The 13,499-nt window shown below is 36.9% G+C and overlaps 1 pseudogene; it reads left to right on the top strand.

Annotated features, from left to right (window-relative positions):
• The first annotated feature begins 434 nt into the window (after positions 1 to 434).
• LOC125924259 (ubiquitin carboxyl-terminal hydrolase MINDY-1-like) overlaps positions 435 to 13,499 on the top strand; it is a 51,591-nt pseudogene continuing 38,526 nt past the window's right edge.

Genomic DNA, 13,499 nt, shown 5'->3' with positions numbered 1-13,499 from the left:
TAATTTTCAGAGTAAGAAGGGATTTAGCAATAATTTCATCTAATGTCATATTCTGTATATGAGGAACCAAGACGCTGAAGGAGAATGAGACTTTGCTCAAGGTCACTTAGTTTATTGGTGCAAATGTGCCACGTGCAATGTGAAGAATTTTTCTAATATGCCTTAGGACACACCCCCTACTCAATGGGTAGTAGAAAGAAAAATATAGTCTCTTTTTCTTGATCCATTTGTATTTAGCTGCTTCAAGGCTATTTAGATTGAGATTTGGAACTCACTTAGGCTGACTTTTTTTTCTAATAATTCAAAGATCCATTTTTCTAGAGGGAATAAAAAGGAAGTCAATACTAAAATAGATCAAGCTTCGAAACCACCAAACTGGAACTGATTCAAAACTTTTCCAAAGCAGTTAGCATCCCCTCACTATCAGCAGTGTCATGAAAGCCAGCGACAGGCTTGTCTTTGGAGCCCTCAACAGCACTAAAGTAATGGCAGTGAGGGACTTGGGCGGCTGTGATGGGGGTGGCCCACTGCCACAGGGACAAGGTAAGCAGTGAATCCTTTCAGGAGAGCACAGGGCTTTCAGTATGTTCATTGTGTTCTTCCTTATTTGGAATTCTGTTTATGCTGCTAACATTAGCACATATTTTCCTTAATGAATACTTTCCAGCTGAAAGACGGTGAGAGATAAATTATGTGAAACTTTTTAATATTAGTTCATTAAATTAAAGCAGCTCTGACTTGCAATAAAGCCGTTTCTTTTTGATGCTAAGCTCAGGTTTGCAGATACTGTCCGTGGCAATACATGTGTGCCCTGCAAAGATGATTTTTTAAACCAAGTAAGGTAGTGTTAGCACTCTTCTGTAACAATTTCGGGGTTTTTCTGTTGGTGGTATGAAAGTAAACATAAAAATGTAGCTATTTTAGGGGCGCTTGGGTGGCTCATTCAGTTAAGCGTCAGACTTCTCTGCTCATGGTTCTTGGGTTCAAGCCTGGCATCCGGCTCTCTGCTATTAGCACGGAGCCTGCTTGGGATCCTCTGTCTCCTTCTCTGCCTCTCCTGCATACACACCCTCTCTTTCTTTCTTTCTCAAAAATAAACATTAAATTTTTTTACTGTGGCTGTTTCATAATGTGGATCCATGCATTTAGTTGAAACTATTTTCTTCCCTCAAACTTGGTGACCCTAACGCCAAAAATACATATATCTTGCTTTTCATCTCATTTTTCAAAATACAAGTGTTAAATTAGGCTGTTTTTCTCATTTTCTTACAAATGATTCGGGGGAGGGAGACTCTTTCAAAATTCCCTGTGCAAAACTAAAGGGAAAACATCACCACATTCTCGATGATTGTATTTACTAAATCACTCCCAAATTAGATGCTTCAGAAACAACATGCTACACAAATAGCAAATATTCAATTCATGCATTGCCTGGAGGCTTTGGACTGCATTACCCTCCATATCTATCACAGGAACAATAGAATAAAATGATTCTGCAAGGTTAGAGAAATCAAACCCACTCAGCCACTCTTCACAAGGAATATTTGGATAACCAAGGCTTGGTGCAAATATTTGTTACTAGCCATTATGACAAGCTGGGGACACTCCTTGATCTTATTAGTATCTAGTCATTCACAGTTTGCTTCTTCTGTATCAAAACATGCACACAGATAATAGGAATAAATTGTTTATTTCCCATGTTACTAGGCAATTATAAATATTTCAGCAAAAGGGTTACACTGTGCCAAGGTTAGAATCTAATAGAATAATTCAAGATGCAAATACCATTGTCTGGTGAGCTAATGCTGATGTTCCCAAATAGTCCTCATTTGATTGGCTTTTAGAGAAAAGACTTAAAACAGAATAAAGTATGCAATAGCTTTTAAAAAGCTGCTAGCCTATCACTTATCACTTCTGTAAGATCTCCTTTGTTCTTACTTCCCTGGACAGCATTCATAGTAAAACATATTATATACTGCACATAGATATTAACAGATGGGAGCTGCTCTATTTCAACTCCAGAATATTTTAAACACAAGAATTGTTGAGAGTTACCAAACTACTTGTTTACCTTACCACTTTCATTATATAATGTTTTTGGAGAATTCGGCCGAATTTAACACTGCAGACTTTTCCACTGTTGCTTTTCATAATTTATTTAATGGTTTGCAATAGCCAGTATGTAGAGGTTTGTCAACAGGTTATATAGTCTCTGAAAAATAAAAATACAGCTACAGAATTATGAAACTAGAATGGACTTGACTTCCTGAGGCCAGCCATCTCACTCAAAGGTGAAAGACCACTGTGCCAGTAAAATAACACAGTTTGGCCCGAACTGAAGTAACTCTTTTGCAGGAGGGCCAAGACCAGAACCAAGGTCACATAACACACTGATTGCTGTAGTGCTCTTTATACTATATTATACTTTCACCTTTCTGGAACTTTTTTTTTCCTTTTTTCTTTTTTTGGCAGGAAGGGGAATGAGAACAGGCCATTTAAGAAGCATACCTACCCTCTTTGCATTCTGCTGAGTCCCTCATAATCCTATATCCCTATGGCAACATGTAACACTTCTATGTTCCACAATCATTGCTTTCATCCCCTACACTTTGCATGACATTTTCTTTGGTGTTCTTTCTATTTCACAGAAGATAAAAAGGATCATCAAAATGCTGTTGTTCTTTTTCTGGGATACACAAGAACAATTTAAGCTATTTCAACCCAAGAACATTTCTTCAACTTCGAAGACGTAGAGGAGATAGAAAGGATAGGACATCCTTGTCAGCAGTCACTGAGATTTTCCTGTGGGAAGAAAACCAGGAGTAGAGTTTTCCAGAAGGCCTAGCCTATTTTGTGATTAAACTTCACAAATGAACTTCACAAACTACCTATCTGTTAAAATCAGTCTTATGCCTCTTTTGATAGAAAGGAATCATAAGAGATGCAGGAAAAAACCAAATCCTCCTTTAGCAGCATTTGAAGGAAACAAAATAAAATAGAAAACCAGGCCGGCTGTTCTAAATCTTAAATATAAGAAGGATGGACAGAAACAAAGAGGACATTTGTATGAATTTAGTATTAAATGATGCATTAATTAATAACCAATGCTTACACATATTAGTGCAGTTGGAGTTTTTTGGTATATGTGGTGGTAGTGAATATCTCAAGTGTATATCATTGAATTTACAAAAGTTCAGAGATATTCCAATAAAGCTGAAGCACTTTTTATTTCTTCCCAAAATATTACTCTGAAATAGGAAGGATGTAACTATTTCACTCATTGTGCAATCATCAAATTGAAAAAAAGTCCAGTTAGCTGATGAAGATCGTTCAGCTCAATATGGATAGATCACAGCATACAACCTTCTGGAACTCATTCTTTAAAGGATGGCATCCAAAAATTTTAAATATTAATTAAAATATTCCAGCCTTTGAGATTCATATTTTATGCATTTTTTCCATGGTTTATTTGTTTGTTAGCATAATACTTTTTTCTGGGTATAGCAGGATACACACACACACTCACGCTACACATATACACATACACTATTTTATATATAAATGCAATTGTTAATTGATATAATAAGATGTAAGAGCTAAAAAAGAGAGAGAGAGAGAGAGAGAGAGAGAGACAGGCGCCTGGGTGACTCAGTCAGTTGAGTGTCTGAGTCTTGATTTCAGCTCAAGTCATTATCTTACCTTTGTGAGTTTGAGCTCCGTGTCAGGCTCTATGCTGACAATGTGGAGCCTGCTTAGGATTCCCTCTCTCTCCCTCTCTCTCTCTCTGCCCCTCCCTCACTTGCTGGGGTGCGTGTGTGTGTGCGCACACACATGCACACACTCTCCCTCTCTCAAAATAAATAAACATTAAAAAAATAAAAAAGATTCTTTGTCTAAAGAAAAAGCACAAATAGTAAAAAAAAAAAAATAGGCTACTAGGAGGCACTCAGAAAATGAGCATGAGGCCACTATATTTAACATTTCCCTTTGGAGAGGCAAAAATATTTTAGGAGGGTTATTTCTTCATTTCCAATGGCATACAAGGGTTGGGATACCCAATCTTTAATGCGCAATAAAATGAAATGGCAATTTTCCAAGAGCTGTGAGACTGTTGCTAATTAGCACATTAATTTATATAAATAAAATTCTCTTTGCTGTTCCCCAGTGTTCTGCCTGAGAAATGCAACAAGATGAATGAACATGACAAATCAAAGTGAAATTTACAGGCTTAAAAAAAAAAAAAAGAAAGATACAGAGATAATTCCTTGACCTAATTCCAACTTTTCTGACCCTCCTTCATCAGTGCCATTTTTCCACAGAGCCCCTAAATGTGTACTCCCCCTGCTGCCAGATTTAAATTCTAAAGACAAGTTCGCAGAGAGGGTACACCTATCTCCTTACTCCTTACTTCTGGATCAGAACTCAAGAGAATGACTTTCATTTATTCTTATATTTACTTTTAGATTTTTGTCGCACATATTTTCTTAGCAAAACTATAAACATTTTCCCTGTTTTTAACAGTTTTCCTTACGTAGAAAATATTCTGTTTAATCATTTTTAGTTTTAACTAATTTTATGGTTAACCCAATTTAAAAAAATGAATATTGTCTCAAAGCTAAGTCAATATTTCAAAAGAAATGGCTAGTTGAATAAAAATCCTAATTTCTAGGAAATGTTTTACTAAATTTATGTTTTATTGTAACTCTGTTATTCTGAAAATAAATTTAATGTAATAATACTTTCAAATATGCGCATATGTTTACACTCTTACTTTCACACGGATAGATACATGAATATGGCGATAACCTCTTTGGCAGATACTGCCTGCAAAGCCATAAGTAGTAACTCTGTTTATAATCCATTTCTAAGTAGTAAAATCAGTTTTTTTAATAAATTTTTTTAATGTTTATTTATTTTTGAGACAGAGGGAGACAGAGCGTGAGTGGGGGAGGGGCAGAGAGAGAGGGAGACACAGAATCTGAAACAGGCTCCAGGCTCTGTGCTGACAGCTTGGATTCGAAGCTCTGCTTTGGATTCTGTGTCTCCCTCTCTCTCTGCCCCTCCCTGGCTTGCGCTCTGTCTCTCTCTCAAAAATAAACATAAAAAAAAAAGAACAGAAAAAAGAGAATGCATTTCATACAGTAAAGATAAGTACTGTTTTGTGAGACATACTTATCAGTTATGTGTAGGTTTCTGAGTGTATATATTGTGATGTATTATGTATTTCTTCCAGGGAATCATGTTCATAACAGTTGGGAAGATCTTCCAATAAAACAGCATATAAAAAGTATAGAAAAAATAGAACCTAGACTATGAAATGCATCCCTTAATTTATATGTTCAGTAAACTTTTATCATTAATACTGCAGTGAACAAGACAAAGCCTGTGGAATCATGGAACCTATATTATGGTGAAAAGTCAGAAGGTTACAAGTAAACAAAATGTATGCATGATGTAGTCTCTAGCGATAAGTGTCATGAAGAAAACAAAGGAAGATAAGAGGATTAGAGAATGAAACTAGGGAGTAGGATGGAGGCTAGAGCAATAGGACCCTTCAAGTTCACTGGGGAGGTAACCTCTGATCAGGAACCTGAATGGTGTGAAGAAGAATACAACAAATGCAAAGTCCCTGAGGTGAGAACTAGATTAGCATGTATTGAGGAACTGTACAAAAATCAGGACAATTAGACAGGAAAGATCAAGGCAGGGAGTGTTTGAAATGACAGAGAGAGAGAGACAGGCAGTTGCCAATTATGTGGGACCTTGACGGCTTGGCAAAAAACTATGAATTTCATCCTAAATATGATGGTAAAGCTGTTTGGAGAACTATGGAATGATTTCCATTTCTAACAGAGCTCTCCAGATACTATGTAAAGAATAGACTGTGGTGAAATGTTAGAGTTAAAAAAAAAGAAAAGAAAAGAAGGGAAGGGAGAGAAGTTGGGAGGGAGGGAGATAGAGACAGACAGGGGCGCTTGGGTGGCTCGGTCGGTTGAGCATCCGAGTTCGGCTCAGGTCATGATCTCAGGTTCGTGAGTTCGAGCCCCATGTCGGGCTCTGTGCTGACAGCTCAGAGCCTGGAGCCTGCTTTGGATTCTGTGTCTCCCTCTCTCTCTGCGCCTCCCCTGCTCATGCTCTTTCTCTCTCCATCAAAAGTAAATAAAAACATTTAAAAAAAAATAAGAAAGAAAGAAAGAAAGAAAGAAAGAAAGAAAGAAAGAAAGAAACAGACAGAGGGAGACTAGTATGAAGCCAAGACAGGAAGAAATAGCTTGGTGTAGGATAGCAATGATGGAAGGATGAGAAATGGTTAGAGTTATGATACATTTGTCCCAACATGGCCTGCTAATGGAGGTTATGAGTTATGATTATGGAGGGAAAAGACATATCAAGGATGATTTTTTGATTTTTGGTCCTAACAATTCTATAAATGGTGGGTAGGCTCTCTTACTGATGCGTGGAAGGCTTGAGGTAAGAGGGTCAGGGTGGGTGACTGGGTAATTAGGCACTTTCACTTTTTTTTCTGATTGATATATTACCATTATTATAGCATTCCAATAAACATTGACCAAGAAATTGGTAGGATCCAGGCTCTGTGCTAAGTGCTGGGAATATAAAGTCAAAACAAAACCAGTGTTTATGCAAAGAAAAATAAAACAAAACTAGAAATTGTACTATGGTATAATTGGTACTATGATAAGTGTATGAATACAATATTTGAGCAGCAAAAAGGAAGGAATCTATATTAGTTTGAGGAATTATCAAGTATTTCCAATAAAGATGAAGCTGGAGCTTTCGAAAGATGAATGGAAATTAACAAGAATAACGACTGGCATGAGACTAGGAAGGATACTTGAGGCATTTAGTAGAACATAGGTAAACTCATAGAGAAATTAAGCACATTTGTTTGGGAAACTAGAAGCTCACTGGATTAAAGGTCTATATTGGGTATTGGCCAATGATGTTGCCAACATGCTAGGCAGGGACAAAATCATGAAGGGTCTGGCCTAGCAAGCTAGGAGTTTGATTTTTATTAAAATCTATAAAAAGACACTACAGGATTTGAACAGAGGGAATAATATGATTAGATAAATTAGATAGAGGCCAGACCACAATTGAAAAATGCAATGAGGATGCTCTTGCAGTAATAAAAAAATACTGAGTTCCAGAGTTGCTGACTCCTTACACTTTGGTCTCCTAGACTAGGTCCTAATTTTTACCATAATAAACTCCCTGATCTTCATTTTTACTTTGACATGTACACTTCCTATTGCTCCATTACAAGTAATGTGTGTGGTAAAGTCAAGAGCAGTGGCAGAGGAAAGAACAGTGGCATGGATGTCACAACTGGTGCAGGATTAGCCACCAACAAGTTTCCAGAATAGAAGAGTTTTCATGACAGGGCTATTTGGCATTGTGAGAAATCTGAAACATTCAGAATGCCCCATAATATGTAATTGATTAAATACAAAGTTTTGAAAAATCATAAAATATAATACTGCTTTAAAAGTAATGCTCTTAGAATATTTAATAATACAGAAAATGTGTGTGATATAGTCTTGCATAAATAGAAAGCAGTTTATAAAAGTGCACATTTGCTTTAAGCTATGGATAAATAGATATATATTACAAAAAGTTGAAAAAATATACAACAAAATGATATTAATGCTTATATCTATGAGAAGTGACTATGGGTAATTTTAATTTTCCTCTGTGGTTTTTCTGTATTTTTTATATTTTCTATATCAAAAATAGGTTAATTTTAGTTTAGTTTAGCTTGCTTTTTTTTTTGACGGAGAGAGCAAGAGTGCAAGTGGGGAGGGACAGAGGAAGAAGGTGAGAGATAATCTTAAGCAGGCTCCACACCCAGCATGGAGCCCCATGTGGGATTTGAGCCCATGGCCCTGGGATTGTGACCAGAGTTGAAATCAAGAGTAGGATTCTTAACCAACTGAGCCACCCAGGCATCCCACAAAAATAGATTAATTTTATAATGAGGAAAAAAGTAATTTAAATGATCTATGGTTTTCTCATCCTGAAGAACAATTTCAAATATAGTATAGATCTGATTAGGCTAAATTCAGCACCAAGTAACAGAAAACTCAATTAAAAGTGTCTTAAAGAGACTTCTGCTTTCAATTAGGTTAAAGACAGTTACAGGATAATGTCCTTCCATCCTAACAATGAGAATAACCCAGATAATCTATACAGTCATAACTTTGTGTGTGTGTGTGTGTGTGTGTGTGTGTGTGTGTGTGTGTGTTAATCATGATGCAAAGAATGAGGATGCAAAGAAACCCAAGTAACTAAAATGTAGAGAGTGACAAGCTTTTCCCACAACCGACTGTCATTCTTGGAGGAGCAGTGAAGGAAGAAGGACAAAGGTAAAGATAAATCACTGTAATTTTTAGAAACTTCTAAGGTCAATATGGACTTTTAAGGCATGACAGGTTAGAATTCAGTGGATAACAGTCACATACAGAATCTGCACCCACCCACAAACTCTTTCCTGTAGGCCTTTCCTAAGTACACATATAAGACTGAGTAGAGCCCAAAGCCTGAAGGAGGTTAAGAGCAGGGTTAGCAATCCCATCCCCCACAGAGTATGAATCAGTGGCTGCCCAAAGCTGGGGGAGAGCAGAAGAGCTGAGAGGGACCACTTCCTGGTGACCAGGCAGGCAGAGCCAGCAAAGTTGGGAGCAGAGCTAAAGAACTGAGGAAAAATTCCTGAAGGGTAATTCAGGCCTTCCTAGAATCTACCCCTTTAGTCCTCCAAAACCTGGGTACATGGCAGCAGGAGGGGGAGGTGTGGGGGGGCAGTGTCCTAAGGCACAAAAAGCTGGGATCAACAATGGAGAGCTAGGAATACAAACAATAACCCAACCAAGTAGTAACCTGCTGTGAACATGAGATGTCACATGGCTTGAAAACTTGGGGTGGACTATAAAGCACAAGATGTATCAAGAGTCTCCTGGTGCTTAGATCTCCAGTCCTGCTGAAAGAAATGTCTTGATCTCCATCTCAAATCATGTGAAGCCAATGTTCAATTGGATCCAACTATAGTAACAACAATCTCAGCTCATCTAGAGATTAGATTGACTCAACCCCTCACCCTAGTGGCCTGAAAGAAAAATGAATCTTCATGCTTCTGAGTCTTACTATTATTCACTTTAGTCTCTACCATTTTTTAGATGCAATTCCTTGCATGCAATAAAAAAGATGACACATAAAAAGAGGCAAGGAAATGTGACCCATCAATAGAAGCAGATACAGAATTGGAATAGATATTGGAATGATCAGATAAGGACTTTGAAATAATTATGATAAATATGTTAATGAAAGTGGAAAAGTGGACAATATAAGTAAATAGAGAATAAATTTCATCAGAGCTGTGGAAACCATTTTTTAAAAGAGCCAAATGGGCAAAGTAGAAATAAAAACCATGATATCAGATACCAGAAATCAGGGATCATTTGATGAGTTTATCAGAAGATGGGTCGCAGAATAGAAAGAATAAGTGAACTTGAAGACACTTCCAACAGAAACAATCCAAACTAAAACGAAGAGGGAAAAAAATAGAACAGAGCATCTAAGATCTGTGAAACAACAGCAAACAATGTAATGTATGAATAATTGGAGTTGCAGAAAGAGAGAAGAGAGGAATCAAGCTGGAAAGAATATTTGAAGAGGTAATAGACAAGAATTTGCCAAAATTGTTGAAATACGTCACCCAAAAATCCCAACCAAATAGGATAAATACCAAGAAAACCACACCTAGGCATTTTATAATGGAACTACTAAGAGCCAATAATTAAAAAAAAAATCAAGTAACATATGCAGAAAAGAAAATGTATCATCACATTATAAAATGTCTGGAAATGGAATAGATCCAGAATTGACTAGTTCAGCATCTAACACAGGACAACAACCCATACCCTTTCCATCTTTCCTTTTTTGTAATATTTAGCAGAGTCTGTTCCCCTTGTGATCAAAGATGCTTACAGGAGTACCAGGAAACACATCACTGCACACATCCAAATGCCAGAAGTGAGGATCTCTTTCTTATATCCCCTATTAAGAGTAATAAAATCTTCCCAGAAACTTCCTGGAACATTAGTTCTTCCAGCTAGAATGGTATCACATGCTCACTCCTAAAGTAATCACCAGCAAAGAAGAAATAATTGATTGGCTTAGACTAATTAGTATTGACTCCTGAAGTCTCTCCTAAACTATATAGTCCTTCACACCTTTGCCCAAACAAGACTTCTTTTAGCAAAGAAGTAAAGGCAAGGTATAATGGTTGGATAGAAAACCAGATGTGGCGTTTGTTAAAATGAAATGTTACAAACGCAGTAGGAAACCAAGGATGACCATAATCATATATCTTACAATCACATTACTAATGATTTCAGTACATCTTTGAATTGTTCCTGTCACAACTTAATTATTGTTATATTCTTATATTTCATTCTACAATGTCTACTGGGTGTGGGAAATACTGGAGAGGCATTGTTTCTTTTCTCCGAGTTTGCTTTAGGATGCAGAGGTAGACCTAAAACAAATGAATACCATTGGCAGTATGATAGCAGTGCATGGATCTGACTTCAGCTCCTTCACTTACTAACTAAATTACCTTGAACAAATTACCTAAATTCCTTAAGCCTTAGGATCTGCATCAGTGACAGGAGCTAATATGGATCATTCTCATATAATTGTGGTGAGTTTTAAATCGATAATCCATGCAGTGACTGGTGAAAGCGTTCCATAAACATTGCTATCATTATTATTTACCAATGTGTTTACAAAGTTCAAGAGGCATGCATAAAAACAATGGTTGAGAAAGTCAACACAGAAATGGTAAAGCTTGAATGTATCTGGATACATGAACTCTTCACCTATTTGTAGAAAAGACCAGGATAGCAACCAAAGGCATTTCTAGAAGAATAACCAGTTTGAAAAAAGAAGAAAAGAAAAGAAAGAAAAGAAAATGAAGCATGAAAAATGAAGGGGTAGGGATCCAGGAAAAGCAAATAACCCTCAGTGTAAGCTCTGTGAATGGAGTCTTTGGCTAGCAGATGAAAATGTAAAAGAACACTTGGGTGAGGCATGGAGCCTTATGCATGACATGATGATGGTGTCAAACTATTCTCTAGGCAAAAGGGAATCATTAAAGAACTTTTTAAGGTAGTAATAATGGCTGCCATTTCCAAATATTACGGCAACAGTGTATTCAGATGAACACTGAGAGAGAGACCAGTGAGATACAGTGTCTGTGCCAGAGAAACTATGACATACAGAAGGCTTGCAGTAATCTACTTGAATAATCAAGAGGTCTAAACCGAGCCCGTTAGGAAAAGCTGGGAGAGAAGCAGAGGGTATGAGACTTGTTATGGAAAAGCTGGATTCTCAGGAGACTGGTCAGTTTGAACACTAGAAAGCTTGAAGTTTATGATTAAAAATTGAAAGGCAATTCAATGACTTTCAATTACAGGTAGTAACATAAAAATACTAGGAAATAAAGTGTTGAGAAGCAGACATTCTACAAAATGTTTGGATTGTTAGAATGAACATTTGAAGAATTATTATTTGTAGCCAGTAGGTACTATTAAGCTACTTAAAACCAGCCTGAATGTTTAAGTAAGATAAATATTTCTCTTCAGAAGAACAGAACAATTTTGTTTATTAACTTAATTAGGAAGTCTCTTAAAAAAAAGAAAAAAAAAGGATAAGTATTACATTAAAGCTCAATCCATTCCTGGTTGAGCTATAACAAATTATAAATTAGCAGATTGTGAAGTAATGAGATTTAAAAATATCTAGTCTTAATCTCTATTGCTTAAATTTAAATTTCTCTCTTATTTGTTTCTCTTTGGAGATGAAATAAAACTGCTTTAACCTTATATTTAGGATGTGGTTCTAATGGAGAGTACACATAAGTGTCTTCTGGATTTACTACTTAAATTATAAATAAATTAACATTTCCTCTTGGACAAAATCTCTTTCCCCATTAATCCTAGTGTTTTGACAATACCCTGAATCCCTCTTTCAAGTCTTTTCCAATCATTTTAGAGCAGTCTGTCAGGGTTATTCATTAATCCTGACTCTATAGAAAGCAAAGCAGTCATAGGCTTTATTCCCATTTCACAGATAATTTATTTATTTAGGCAAAATTCTCTAACACATAATGCCATTCAAAAGTAATTTTTATACAAAACTTATTACATGTATTCTTGGTTGTCAGTTATAAAATTGGAAAACTTTTCTGCTTGCTATGCTTTTCTGCAACTCAGTTAAAGACACTTGAGGCTATAACCTGAAATTTAGTATATTGTTGGTGATGTAGTGACATTTATCAAGTATAGAGCAATCCCATATTACAATTTCTATGATATTCTAATAGTCCAGTCTGCTTTATAAAAGAATTATATTCCAGTGACCATTTAGGCTTTCACAATCTAAGGAGGGAGCGCCTGGGTGGCTCAGTCGGTTAAGCAACCAACTCTTGATTTTGGCTCGGGTAGTGATCTCACGTTTTGTAGTGTGGAGCCCCACCTTGGGCTCTGTGCTGTCAGCACAGAGGAATTCTTTCTACTTGGAATTCTTTCTCTCTCTTTCTACCACTCCCCTGCTCATGCACTCTCACTCTCTCTTTTTCTCTCAAATAAATAAACATTAAAAAAATGTATCTTAAGGAGTATAAAGGAATGAGGGCCAGTTTTAAGAACATTTGAATCGGTAGCAGGGCTCTAGTCTCAGCTCTGCCACTGGCTGCACTTCTTTGGGCAGTTCACAGAGAGCTTTCTGCACCCATTCGCACATCTCTAAATTAGAGGTCATGGTCCCTAGATCTACTTCATTCAAAAGATGTTGTGTGAATGGATGCAATCATTTGTCTTCCGAAAATGAAGAAAAGAAAAACACTTCCTATTGTATACCGATGACGCATAGGACTTGCTCTGCTGTAGATCCTCTACTGGTTTTTAATAATAAGTAAAAAGTAATTTCTGAATATCTACTTTTTATAATATGTACAACTCTAATTCATTGGATTAACTGGTTTCTGATCCTTGCAAAATGCTTGGGTGGCAATAGAAATTTCCTCCAGCTGCTACAATTTCCTCTTTGTGTTCATAAACAGTGAAACTAATGCTACCCATTAGAGGTGAAGTAATTCACTGTGTCTGCTAGATACTCTGATCTAAGGCACAAATAAATTCCAAGTTACTTCCCTCTGCCAATTGCAATTTTTTTTTTTAATTTTTTTTTTCAACGTTTTTTATTTATTTTTGGGACAGAGAGAGACAGAGCATGAACGGGGGAGGGGCAGAGAGAGAGGGAGACACAGAATTGGAAACAGGCTCCAGGCTCCGAGCCATCAGCCCAGAGCCTGACGCGGGGCTCGAACTCACGGACCGCGAGATCGTGACCTGGCTGAAGTCGGACGCTTAACCGACTGCGCCACCCAGGCGCCCCAATTGCAATCTTTTTTAATCCCTCCT

This window comes from Panthera uncia, chromosome F2 (genome assembly GCF_023721935.1).
Source record: "Panthera uncia isolate 11264 chromosome F2, Puncia_PCG_1.0, whole genome shotgun sequence".
Taxonomy (NCBI): Eukaryota; Metazoa; Chordata; class Mammalia; order Carnivora; family Felidae; genus Panthera; species Panthera uncia.
The sequence above is the reverse complement of the archived record's forward strand: the minus strand, read 5'-3'. Positions and strand labels throughout refer to the sequence as shown.